Source organism: Rattus norvegicus, chromosome 20 (genome assembly GCF_021556685.1).
Source record: "Rattus norvegicus strain SHRSP/BbbUtx chromosome 20, alternate assembly SHRSP_T2T, whole genome shotgun sequence".
NCBI classification, from domain to species: domain Eukaryota; kingdom Metazoa; phylum Chordata; class Mammalia; order Rodentia; family Muridae; genus Rattus; species Rattus norvegicus.
In genome coordinates, this window is record NC_141553.1 from 50,360,748 (window position 1) to 50,372,006 (window position 11,259).

Sequence of the window (11,259 nt, forward strand, 5' to 3'; positions counted from 1 at the left end):
AAGCCCACGCAGAAAGAGTGGACCCCGAGGCGTATCCGAGTACGGTGGCTCCGTCACAGCGACCCCTGCTGGACGCGGCGCCTTGGATGACCACACTGTCGAGGTCGGAGCTGGAGTGTGGGGGGAAGTGGGGTGAGGGTGGTGGCTAGGGGGTCGGGGGTGGGGGGTGGGGGGCGGGGGGTGGGGGGTGGGGGGTGGGGGGTAGGGGGTGGGGGTGGGGAGAAGGACCGTGGGAGGCCCATCCCAGGGCTGCTGAGCTTGGTAGTCAGTTCCAGAAGAAATTGGTTTGAAAGCAAAAGTTCTTTCGAACAGCCAAAGCCTTGGACGTCTTTGTGAGTTATAGATGTTGTCTCCAGAAAACTGTCTAACATCACAGAATTTGGTATAGCAGAATTTAGTTCCAACCCAGTGTGTAGGCGTACCCCTTTAAACCCAACACTTGAGAGATGGAGGCTGGAAGAAGGGGGTTCAAGGTTTTCTTTGGGTACATAACTAGAAAGTTCTAGACCAGGCTGAATAAAATACCTCATACTGGGCGTGATCCCGTCACTGGGGGAGTGGAGACGGGAAGATCAAGCCACTAGATGTCTTGGCTACATAGCAAGTTTGAGACCAGCTTGGGTAACTGTGAAACCCAGTCTCAAGAAATTAACCTCTGACCCCTCCTCCTCCCCCTCCCCGGAAAGAATCAACTAAGTCACACCTTTTTGTTCAGTTTTCTTGTCGTGCAGATGATTGGACAAGGTCAAGTGTCTAGGAAAACACGGTTTAGTGTGACCAGTAGGGACAGTGGAAACAAACCTTGGAAGTCAAATGGAATATAGCCCAGACACTAGAGGACAGTCAGTTTCACACACAAAAAAATTTTTTTATGTAATTAATTTAATGTGTATGAGTGGTTTTGCCTGCACGTACCATGTGCTTGTATGCCCAGCGAGGCCAGAAGAGGGTATTGGATCCCCTGGGACTGGAGTTTCAGGTGGTTGCTAGGCCACCACGTGGGTGCTGGGAATGGAATCTGGCTCATCCGGAAGATCAGCTGCTGCCCTTCCCCCCTGAGCCAACTCTCCAGCTCCAGGTTTAGATATGCTTACCGGAATGTTTGCGGGGGGATATAGCTCTATTAAACGAGAAATCGCCTTGCTTATTTTCTTATTTTTCGGACTTTTCCTTCCAAGTCTGAATGCGAGCTTCTCGGTTGTGCTTGTGTAAGAGGAAAGCTCAATTGCAGATTGTTTCAAGTGCTGAAATGATACATTTACACTGTTGCCATTGTGAGATTGGGAAGGATACACAGTTGCATTTACTTGTAGGTCAACGCCTGCCATCATGTTGGACCTGGGGAGCTCAGGTCCTTAGTCTTGGCAGCAAAAGCCTTTACCCTCTGCACCAGTTCACCACCCCTTGGGAGAAATTAAAAAAAAAAAAAATTAAAAAGATTGCAGGGTATGGTGGCCCACACCTTCAATCCCTGCACTCAGAAGGCAGAGGCAGGCAGATTTCTGTGAGTTTGAGACCAGCCTGATCTAAAAGGAAGTCTAGGACAACTAGGGCTCCTTATACAGAGAAATAAAAAACAAAAAACAAAACAAACAAAAATATTTTCTCTGTGTGTTGGTCAGAGGACAGCTTGCAGGAGTCCGTTCTCTCCACTATGTGAGCCCCAGGGATCAAACTTGGGTTGTCAGGTCTGGTAGCAAATGCCTTTACCCACTGAGCCAGCTCACATGGTGAAATCTTTTTTAAGATGACATAGCGAGGGCCGGGAGAGATGGCTTAGTGATTAAAAGTACTGGTTACGGGTTGGGGATTTAGCTCAGTGGTAGAGCGATTGCTTAGGAAGCGCAAGGCCCTGGGTTCGGTCCCCAGCTCCGAAAAAAAGAACCAAAAAAAAAAAAAAAAAAAGTACTGGTTACTCTTCCAGAGGATGTGGATTTGATTCCCAGCACCCGAGTGGTGGCTCACACTATCTGTGACTCCAGTTCCAGGAGACCAAGCGGTCTTTTGAGGAGGGCACCAGGCACACACACACACACACACACACACACACACACACACACACTCTCTCTCTCTCTCTCTCTCTCTCTCTCTCTCTCTCTCTGAGTATTTGTATACACATTTATTTTCTCTATTAATTCTTCAGGTATTGTAGGAAAACACTTGTCCATAACAACTAGTAATTCCGTAGAAAATGAAAAATAAAAGTAAACACAAAAGCCTTTATATGTGTAATTTAAAAATATTTATTTTATATCTATTCAAATATTAGCTCATACAGCTGGACTGCCCTGCTTACACACAGAGTTTTAAAGCAAATCTTTAAAGATAAGTACATACCCTTCTGTGTCTATGCCTCTCCCTTGAACACGATGAATGTTCCTGAGACCCACTGGGCTTTCTCCAAGAAAAATGGCGGCACCAGCCCCACAGTGATGTGGTGCAAGGACAGGATTCTCTGTCCAGCGTTAAGGCCTAGGAAAAGGTTACCTAGCTTGCCTGTCATTCTGTGCTGTTACTGATATTGTAAGAAAACTTTCTCATATGTTGTTTCTGCTGTTACTAGGAAACTTTCTAGTGCCAAGATTAATTACATATTCTATTATGTTCTGTGCCCTGGGAAACCAGTCACGATAGGAGTCAGTAGAACTGCTTTGTGGAGTTACCCATAATAACCTTGGACCCGAACCAACCACCCAGCAGCACCTCCTGCACCTGTGTGTGAGCTTTTATGATAGGTGCTTTTATAAGCTGGTCCTTGGATGGACTCCAACATAAGAGAGTCACCTGCACCAATATGAGAAACTATTTTGAATAAGACTTCCATTTTGAGTGGGGGTTGAGTAAAGTTTATGTTCCCAAGACCTCCCTGGGAATTGACATCCTACTTGGCAGAAAAAGACAAGTATGTGGGCAACTGGCATCCTGGTTGGCAGCTTAAGACATGAATGTTAGACATGTCCCATCCTGGTAGACAAGTTAAGACATGAATGTTAGACAAGTCCCCTGCCACAGTTGGACACCCCAATCAATGGGAGCAGGATGAATGTACGACAAAAACGTGTTCCTAAGGAAATCCCTATCCCTCAATCCTGATTGGTGAAATAACTTGGCACAGATGTTTGTAGATCACAGACTTAAAAAGCCGTATACAGGGCTGGAGAGATGGCTCAGCGATTAAGAGCACTGACCACTCTTCCAGAAGTCCTGAGCTCAATTCCCAGCAACCACATGGTGGCTCACAACCATCTCTAATGGGATCTGATGCCCTCTTCTAGTGTGTGTCTGAAGACAGTTGCAGGGTACTCATATAAATAAATTTTTAAAAAGCCGTATACAGTCTTGACTCAAGGTTACAGACAGTTCCCAAGTCTGATCTAAGTCCCTATCAATCAGTCTTGAGGTGTGCCATTCAAGAAATCATCCCTGTTTGACTGATATTGGTGTCTGAGTGGTTTGTGTGGTGATTCTCAGACTTCAGGAAAAGTAGACTGTGACAGCAAACCGATGACAGAAACTTTCTTCCTTCCTTCCTTCCTTCCTTCCTTCCTTCCTTCCTTCCTCCCTTCCTTCCTTCCTTTCTCCCTTCCTTCCTTTCTCCCTTCCTTCCTTTCTCCCTTCCTTCCTTCCTTCCTTCCTTCCTTCCTTTCTCCCTTCCTTCCTTCCTTTCTCTCTTTCTTTCTTTCTTTCTTTCTTTCTTTCTTTCTTTCTTTCTTTCTTTCTTTCATTTTCAGACAGAGTGCCTCTGTGTAGCCTTGGCTGTCTTGGGTCTCCGTTTGTAGATCAGGCTGACCTCAGACTCAGAGAGATCCTCTTTGCCTCCTGAGTGCTGGGGATAAAGGTACTGACTGACTGCCCTACTGAATAAAAACTCTTTAAAGTTCCCCTTCCTTGCTGAGAGAGGGGTTTGCTAAGGTTGCCTAGCCTGGCTGGTCACAAATTTCTGGGTTCAAGTGCTCCTCCTTTCTCAGCCTTCTTAGTAGCAGGACAACGAGCCAGGAGTGTGGTTTGGATTATCTATCTATCTATCTATCTATCTATCTATCTATCTATCTATCTACCACCTATCATCTATCTATCATCTACTATCTATCTATCATCTATCTATCATCTATCTATCAATCATCTATCATCTATCACCTATCTATCATCTATCTATCTACTACCTACCATCTATCTACCTGTCTATAGATTTATTTTTTATTATACATAACTACACTGTGCTGTCTTCAGACACCCCAGAAGAGGGCATCAGATCCCATTACAGATGGTTGTGAGCCACTACGCAGTTGCTGGGATTTGAACTCAGGGCCTCTGGAAGAGCAGTCAGTGTTCTTAAGCACTGAGCCCTCTCTCCAGCCCTCTATCTGTCTATCTTGGTGTGCATGTGCTCTCTGTACATGTGTGTCTGTGCCTAAAGCTCATGTCAGATCCCCTGGAACTGGGGTTATGGATGGTTGGGAACTACCATGTAGGTGCTGGAAATCAAACGCAGATCATCTGGAAGAGCAGTGCTCCCAACTTCTGGGCGATCTCTCCAGCTCTGGGAGAGGATTTTTGGTTGTTTTCAAACCAGGGTTTCTCTGTGCAGCCTTGCCTGTCCTGGAACTTGCTTCGTAGATCAGGCTGGCCTTGAATTCATAGAGATCCATCCACCTGCCTCTGCCTCTTGAGTTCTGGAATAAAGGCGGACGCTACCACCTTCTATCTTTCAGTTTAGATTTGTAATACTTCTCAAAGGCCTATGAATTAAAAGCTTGGTGGTGGGCTGGAGAGATGGCTCAGGGGTTAAGAGCACTGACTGCTCTTCCAAAGGTCCTGAGTTCAAATCCCAGCAACCACATGGTGGCTCACAACCATCTGTAATGGGATCCGATGCCCTCTTCTGGTGTGTCTGAAGTCAGCAACAGTGTACTCACATAAATAAAAAAAAAAAATAACAAAAAAAAAAAAAAAGCTTGGTGGTATTTGAAGTTTGAGGAGGTTTTAAAAGTTAAAGCCAGGGGCTATAGGTTTGGCTCAGTGGTAAAATATACTCAGTCTGTACAAAGCCCTGGGAACACTCATGGGGACTTACACTTTAAATATTAACCAATGGGGCCTCATGGGAGATCTTTAGGCTATTGAGGGGGCTGCAAAGGAGATGTTGGGACCTGAGCATCCTCCGTTTCTTGTTTCCTGGTTATTAAGTAAGCGCTCTTCTTCTGCCAGGCTCCTGTCCTTTCCTCCTTCTGAATTGCTAACCACAGACATTTTGTTACAGTTTTGGACATAGAAATAGAAACATGGATGTTGTAAGCTAATTAATATTATAGTTACTTATTGGGGTTTTGGAAACAGGGTCTTGCTATATAGTCAAGGCTGGCTTTGAATGCATGATCTTCTCATTTCTTCTTCCAAAGTGCTGAGATCTATATGCATGCTTGGATCACCCAGTTGTTTTTTTTTTTTTGTTTTGTTTGTTTGTTTTTTTTTTTGTTTGTTTGTTTTTTTCGGAGCTGCGGATCGAACCCAGGGCCTTGCGCTTGCTAGGCAAGTGCTCTACCGCTGAGCTAAATCCCCAACCCAGGATCACCCAGTTTTTAAAGTTAACTTTTGAAGTCAAGTTAAAGGTTAGCCTGGTTTACAAAGCTAGTTCCAGGACAGCCAGGGCGAGACAGAGAAACAGAGAAACATTATCTATAGAAAGGAAGAAAGAAAGAAAGAAAGAAAGAAAGAAAGAAAGAAAGAAAGAAAGAAAGAAAGAAAGAGAGAGAAAGAGAGAGAGGAAGAAAGAAAGGAGGAAAGAAAGAAAGAAAGGAAGGAAGGAAGGAAGAAAGAAAGAACCATTGCTTTTTTTTTTTTTTTTTTTTTTGGTTCTTTTTTTTTTGGAGCTGGGGACCGAACCCAGCTTTTTGAAATTTAATTAAATTACCCCCTCTTGGGAGGTGTCCTGCTCCCTGATTTTCTCCTTTCTTTCCTTAAGACAGAATCTCTAGAATGTGGAAACTTGCTAACTGTTCCACAGCTTTAGCCCCTAATTAAACAGTAGCCAGTAGATTACCAAGTTCTTTCTGTTCTGGCTTTGGACATATACATTGTTTCCAGTGTGAAGAACGGGCCAGGTGTCCTGAACTGCACAATGGATAGCGAGACCTTCCGAAGCCAGGGGCAGTGTGTAGCCTACCATCCTAAGTCTTCACAACTTCCCAAGCACAGAGTTGAAACAGAAAGGGAGGGAAGAAAACGGTATAGCTCAAAGGGAAGATGGAGTCCAGTACACAAGCACTGAAGTCGCTGCCTGGTGGTGGTGGTGACGCGTGCCTTTAATCCCAGCAATTGGAAGGCCGATGCAGGTAGACTCTGAGTTCGACACCAGCTTGGTCAACAGAGTAAGTTTCAGGATAGCCAAGGCAGAGTCACCCTTGTCTATGTCTGAGGGCAATACTCTGCATCTGGAATTTGTCTTGTCACAAGGGTGTTACCTCAGACCCAGGTGAAATCATTGACACAAGAGTATTTGGCAAAAGATTAGCAATTAGGGTATTTTTTTTCTTCTCCATTACCTTCTTGTCACAGAACACTGCATAGACACTGTAATTTCTCTTTCCTACCCTTCTTCCTCCCTTTTGTGAGTGTGTATGTATGTGTATGCATATTAGCAAGTGTGGTACGTGTATATAATGTACATTCATGTTTGTGCAGATATACACAACTGTGCATGTGTGCACTGGTCAGAAGACATGGTGCTGGCTCTCCTGCTTGCTCCTGCTCTCTCTCTCTCCCTCTCTCTCTCTCTCTCTCTCTCTCTCTCTCTCTCTCTCTCTCTCTCTCTCTCTGATTCCTCTGACGCATGGACAGTCTCTCAATGAAGCTGAAGCTAGGTCAATGAAGCTGAAGCTAGGTTGGGGGCTGACAGGTCTCTCCTGCATTTCTCTCACCCTCCCTGCCCCCACAGCACTGGAATTCCATGCACACTTAGCCATGCCTAGTTGTTTACATGGGTTCTGGGGATTTGAACTGAGGTCTTCATGCTTCCTATGTATTCAACCAACCACCCAGCCTCCTTTTCTTCTTCCCTTCTCTCTCCCTCTGCCTCCCTCTGTCTCTCTCTGTCTGTCTCTCTCTCTGGTGCTACCAGGGATCAAATCCAAGGCTTTACACATGGAAACCAAATGCTCTACCTACGAGCTACACCTCTGTGCCTTCTACCCTGGTTTTAAAAATATAAAATTATATTTTAAAATTAATTAGAATAAAATTTTATATACAGGTGTGTGGGAGAGAAGGCAGGAGAACTACTAGTTTGAGGCCAGAGTAGGCTCTATACAGGGAGACCCTGTCTCAAAGCACAGAACAAAGTAAGGACAATTTTACGAGCATTGCATTTTCCCTGACTAGTATTTACTGCTGAAGAATTTGGGGATGGTTTTTAGACAGGGGTTTGTGGTAACCAGAATCTCTCTATCCCATTTAATCAGGACCAGGGATGTCCCCATAGACATTGGTGTGTAGTGGAGTTGTCTCAAGGCTCATTAAGGCCACTACCTCCTGCCTCAGACCCCGGGGGTTTCTGGGATACTCTCATTAGTGCCTGCATAAGTCATTGTGCATATGTGAAACTCTCCAGGTCTGTGGGCACTGCTGTGCCATGGCAGTGGTGCCCCTGGCTACTGCTCTGTTCCTTTCCTGACCCTGCTAAGGCTGATGTGTTTACAGCAGATGCCACGTCAGGGAGAGGGCCTGAATTAATTTCCTGCCCCGTGTTGATAAAATTCCCTGACAAAGGCAACCGAAGGAAGAAGGAGGTTATTTCAGATCACAGTCCAAGGATAAGGTCTGTTGTAGTCTACTTTGTAGAATAATTACTTATCCTAGCTAGCCCATATAGAAAACACAATCCGGGTATTTTATTTTCAAGTGGGAAGCCTAGATTAGGCAGGTTTGGATCCTTTCTAACTTAGATATCCCAGCCAAATGCCCCTTGCTACTTGCCGTTTCTTCTGGCCACGTACTCATGATCTCTCTCCTCTCATGGTGGCCTTCTCCTTTCTTTGTCTCCTTTCTTCTTTTCCTCTCTCCTGAGATCCTTCCACTCAATCTTCAAGTCCTGCCTTTCCCTCCTGTCCAATCACGGGCTTTAGCCCTTATTAACCAATTAACTTTAAATTGGGAAGCAAGGTTTATATAGCATCCCTTGATGAGGACCTGCTTGCGGGGTGTGAGTGTGTGTGTGTGTGTGTGTGTGTGTGTGTGTGTGTGTGTGTGTAGGGATGGGGCAGGCAACCAGATCTCAGGAGCCAGTATTTAGCATTTGAATACATGGCAGCACCAGACAAACCCCCAACCCTGCTTTCTGTTGCAGTGATAAAACATTTCCCCAAAGCAGTGTGGGGAAGAGAGGTAGTTTATTTTGACTTACAGTCCCTCAGCAAGTGCAGGGGAGGCAGGAGCTATAGCAGAGGCCATGAAAGAACATTGCTTGCTTGCTCTCTCTGCCTGCTTTTGTTTTTTCTTCACTTTATTTTTAATGATGTGTATGTGGTAGGTGGGTGTGTGCAAATGAGTGCAAACTTCTTCAGAAGTCAAAGGCATTATATCCCCCAACCACCCAAAATGGATGCTGTGAATTGAACTCTGGTACGCTGGAAGTCCTGTCCATGCGGTTACCTGCTGAGCCATCTCTCCATACCCCCAGATACCTTTCTTATACATCTCAGACCCACTGACCTGGGGATGGCATCACCCACAGTGGGCTGGGCCCTCCTATATCAGTTAGCAATAAAAAATCAATATCAACTAGCATGCCCCATAGACATGCCTACAAACCAATCGTATGGGGATGGTCCTCAGTGGAGCGTCCCTCTTCCCACACTGACGGCTGAGATTAGTCATTGCACAGCCCCTTGTGTGTGGGGGGGTCCCAGTCACTGTTCTATTGCTGTGAAGAGACAACTTATAAATGAAAGCATTTAACTGGGGACACATCTGATCAGAAAGTTGGAGGCTGAGAGAGAGAGAGAGAGAGAGAGAGAGAGAGAGAGAGAGAGAGAGAGAGACTGGGCATGGCATGGGCATTTGAAACCTCAGTACATACCTCTTCCAAAGCACCACGCCTCCTAATCCTTCCTGAACAGCTCCACCAACTAGGGACCAAGCATTCATATTCATATATTTTAAAGATTTATTTATTTTATGTATGTGAGTACACTGTAGCTGTCTTCAGACACACCAGAAGAGGGTATCAGACCTCATTACAGATGGTTGTGAGCCACCATGTGGTTGCTGGGAATTGAACTCATGACCTCTGGAAGAGCAGTCAGTGCCCTTAACCACTGAGCCATCTCTTCAAATGAGGGCCATTCTTACCCAAACTATGTGGGGAAGTTGTGTCCATTGTTGTGTTTTATAAAAAGATAAGGAAAGAAGGAAGGAAGGAAGGGAGGAAGGAAGGAAGGAAGGAAGGAAGGAAGGAAGGAAGGAAGGAAGGAATATGTATGTAGGAGGTGAGGTATGGTGTGGGGTGCCTCCGAGGGCACATGTATAGTAAAAGGCACATCCTAAACCCCTGTATAGCTCTAAACGCTCCTGGTTTTTACCTCAACCAATTATGGTCCCATTTGAGGCATCTCCAGAGCCACCTATCATCTCACTTGGAAAAAAAAATTTAGTAACTGTGTTCTAACCAGAGAGCCATTAAAATGGTGTATCTGTCTACCACTAAGCCACTGAATTTGTGACTCTCCCTCAAGGGGCCCAGGTGCACACATGAGTATGTAAGTCTGGCTAATTCTTTCCCTGGGCTCCTCTGTCTCCTCCTCCTCCTCCTCCTCCTCCTCCTCCTCCTCCTCCTCCTCCTCCTCCTCCTCCTCCTCCTCCTCCTCCTCCCCCTCTTCTTCTTCTTCTTCTTCTTCTTCTTCTTCTTCTTCTTCTTCTTCTTCTTCTTCTTCTTCTTCTTCTTCTTCTTCTTCTTTCACAGCACATGTTTATTGAAGGGATACATACAGATGCTGATGTAGAGCTCTTTCAGCAGCCACACAATATCCTAGGTCTCCACCTTCCTGGTTTGGGGAATTAAGTTCACAAGCTGCTCTACTCACATTTGTACTTGTCAAGGAGTGAAATTAATCATGTAGACAGGTCACTCTGTAGGGAAGCTTCTGGTCAGCAATTTTTATATTCCTAAAGAATTATCTAGCAACCAGTTGTAGCCCATGTCTGTAATTCCAGTACCTGGGAGACTGAGACAGGAGGATCGTATTGAAGACCAATGTGCCCACAGCAAAACCACCTTCTCTCCTGCGGTCAGGGACAGCTAGCTAGCTGCCTCATGGCGAGTCTCTGGGCTGTTCTGCAGGAACACCTGGCACGGCCGAGGCAGCCTCGTCTGCCATGCGGCGCTGGGCCAGGGCGGGCATGAGGTGCACGTAAGCGGCCATGAGGCAGTGGTTAGAATGGATGAGTTTCCCAGCACAGCTGTGCAGGCAGGCTTCCTCCTCAGCGTCCAGAGCTCGGTGGTTCAGGCTGGGCACACAGAGCTGGAAGCACAGTTCTGTCATCCGATTGTAGACCAACAGAAAGTCTCGCAAGTTTCTCAGTTGCTGCTGCTGCTGCTCCATCACGCCCAGGGCGCATGACGTACGCCACTTCCGCCCTCTCTGTCTCTTCTTAATAAACTAACTCCATTTCATACTGGCTCATTGGGAAACTTTTTTTCTGGGTCGAAGCCAAGGATCCAGGTTTATCTGAGTTGGGGCCCCTCTGTCCTAGTGGGCTTCCACAGAACCTCTCTTCAGTATGGGTGAGGGGAGCAGCCCCTCCCCACAGCGGCTCCTCAAATGTGGAAGAGTTGGTTCCGGTTGTCGTACTGAAGGCCTTTGGGTTTCATTTAAGATGGAGACCCCCATTTTCACAACCTGTTCAGCTGAGAGGAATATGGGCCACCGTTTTCCTTCCAAAGCTCATAGACAAACCATACTGTGGAAGAAGTTGTGCTAAGCTGCGAGCAGCCAGCCTCGTAGGGTCCAGATGAGATAAATCCATAAGCCACCATATCTAAGTAGTTTTAATGTGCATTTTCCTAAGCACTAAGGACGTCGGACCTTTAAAGGAATTTTTAGCTATTTTTATTTCGTTTGAGAACTCTGCTCAGATTCACAACCTTTTTTTTTTGGTTTGTTTGTTTTGTTTTTTTTATAAATTGTGTCCTTCGTCTTCTTGACTTTTTATTTTGAGTTCATGATGTATTCTGGATTAAAGGAAAGAAATAAAGGAAGATAGAAA

At 45.6% G+C, this 11,259-nt stretch overlaps 1 pseudogene; it reads right to left on the reverse strand.

The window, feature by feature from the left end:
* Positions 1 to 10,197: 10,197 nt before the first annotated feature.
* Fxc1-ps1 (fractured callus expressed transcript 1, pseudogene 1) lies at positions 10,198 to 10,611 on the reverse strand (annotated as a pseudogene).
* Positions 10,612 to 11,259: the final 648 nt, after the last annotated feature.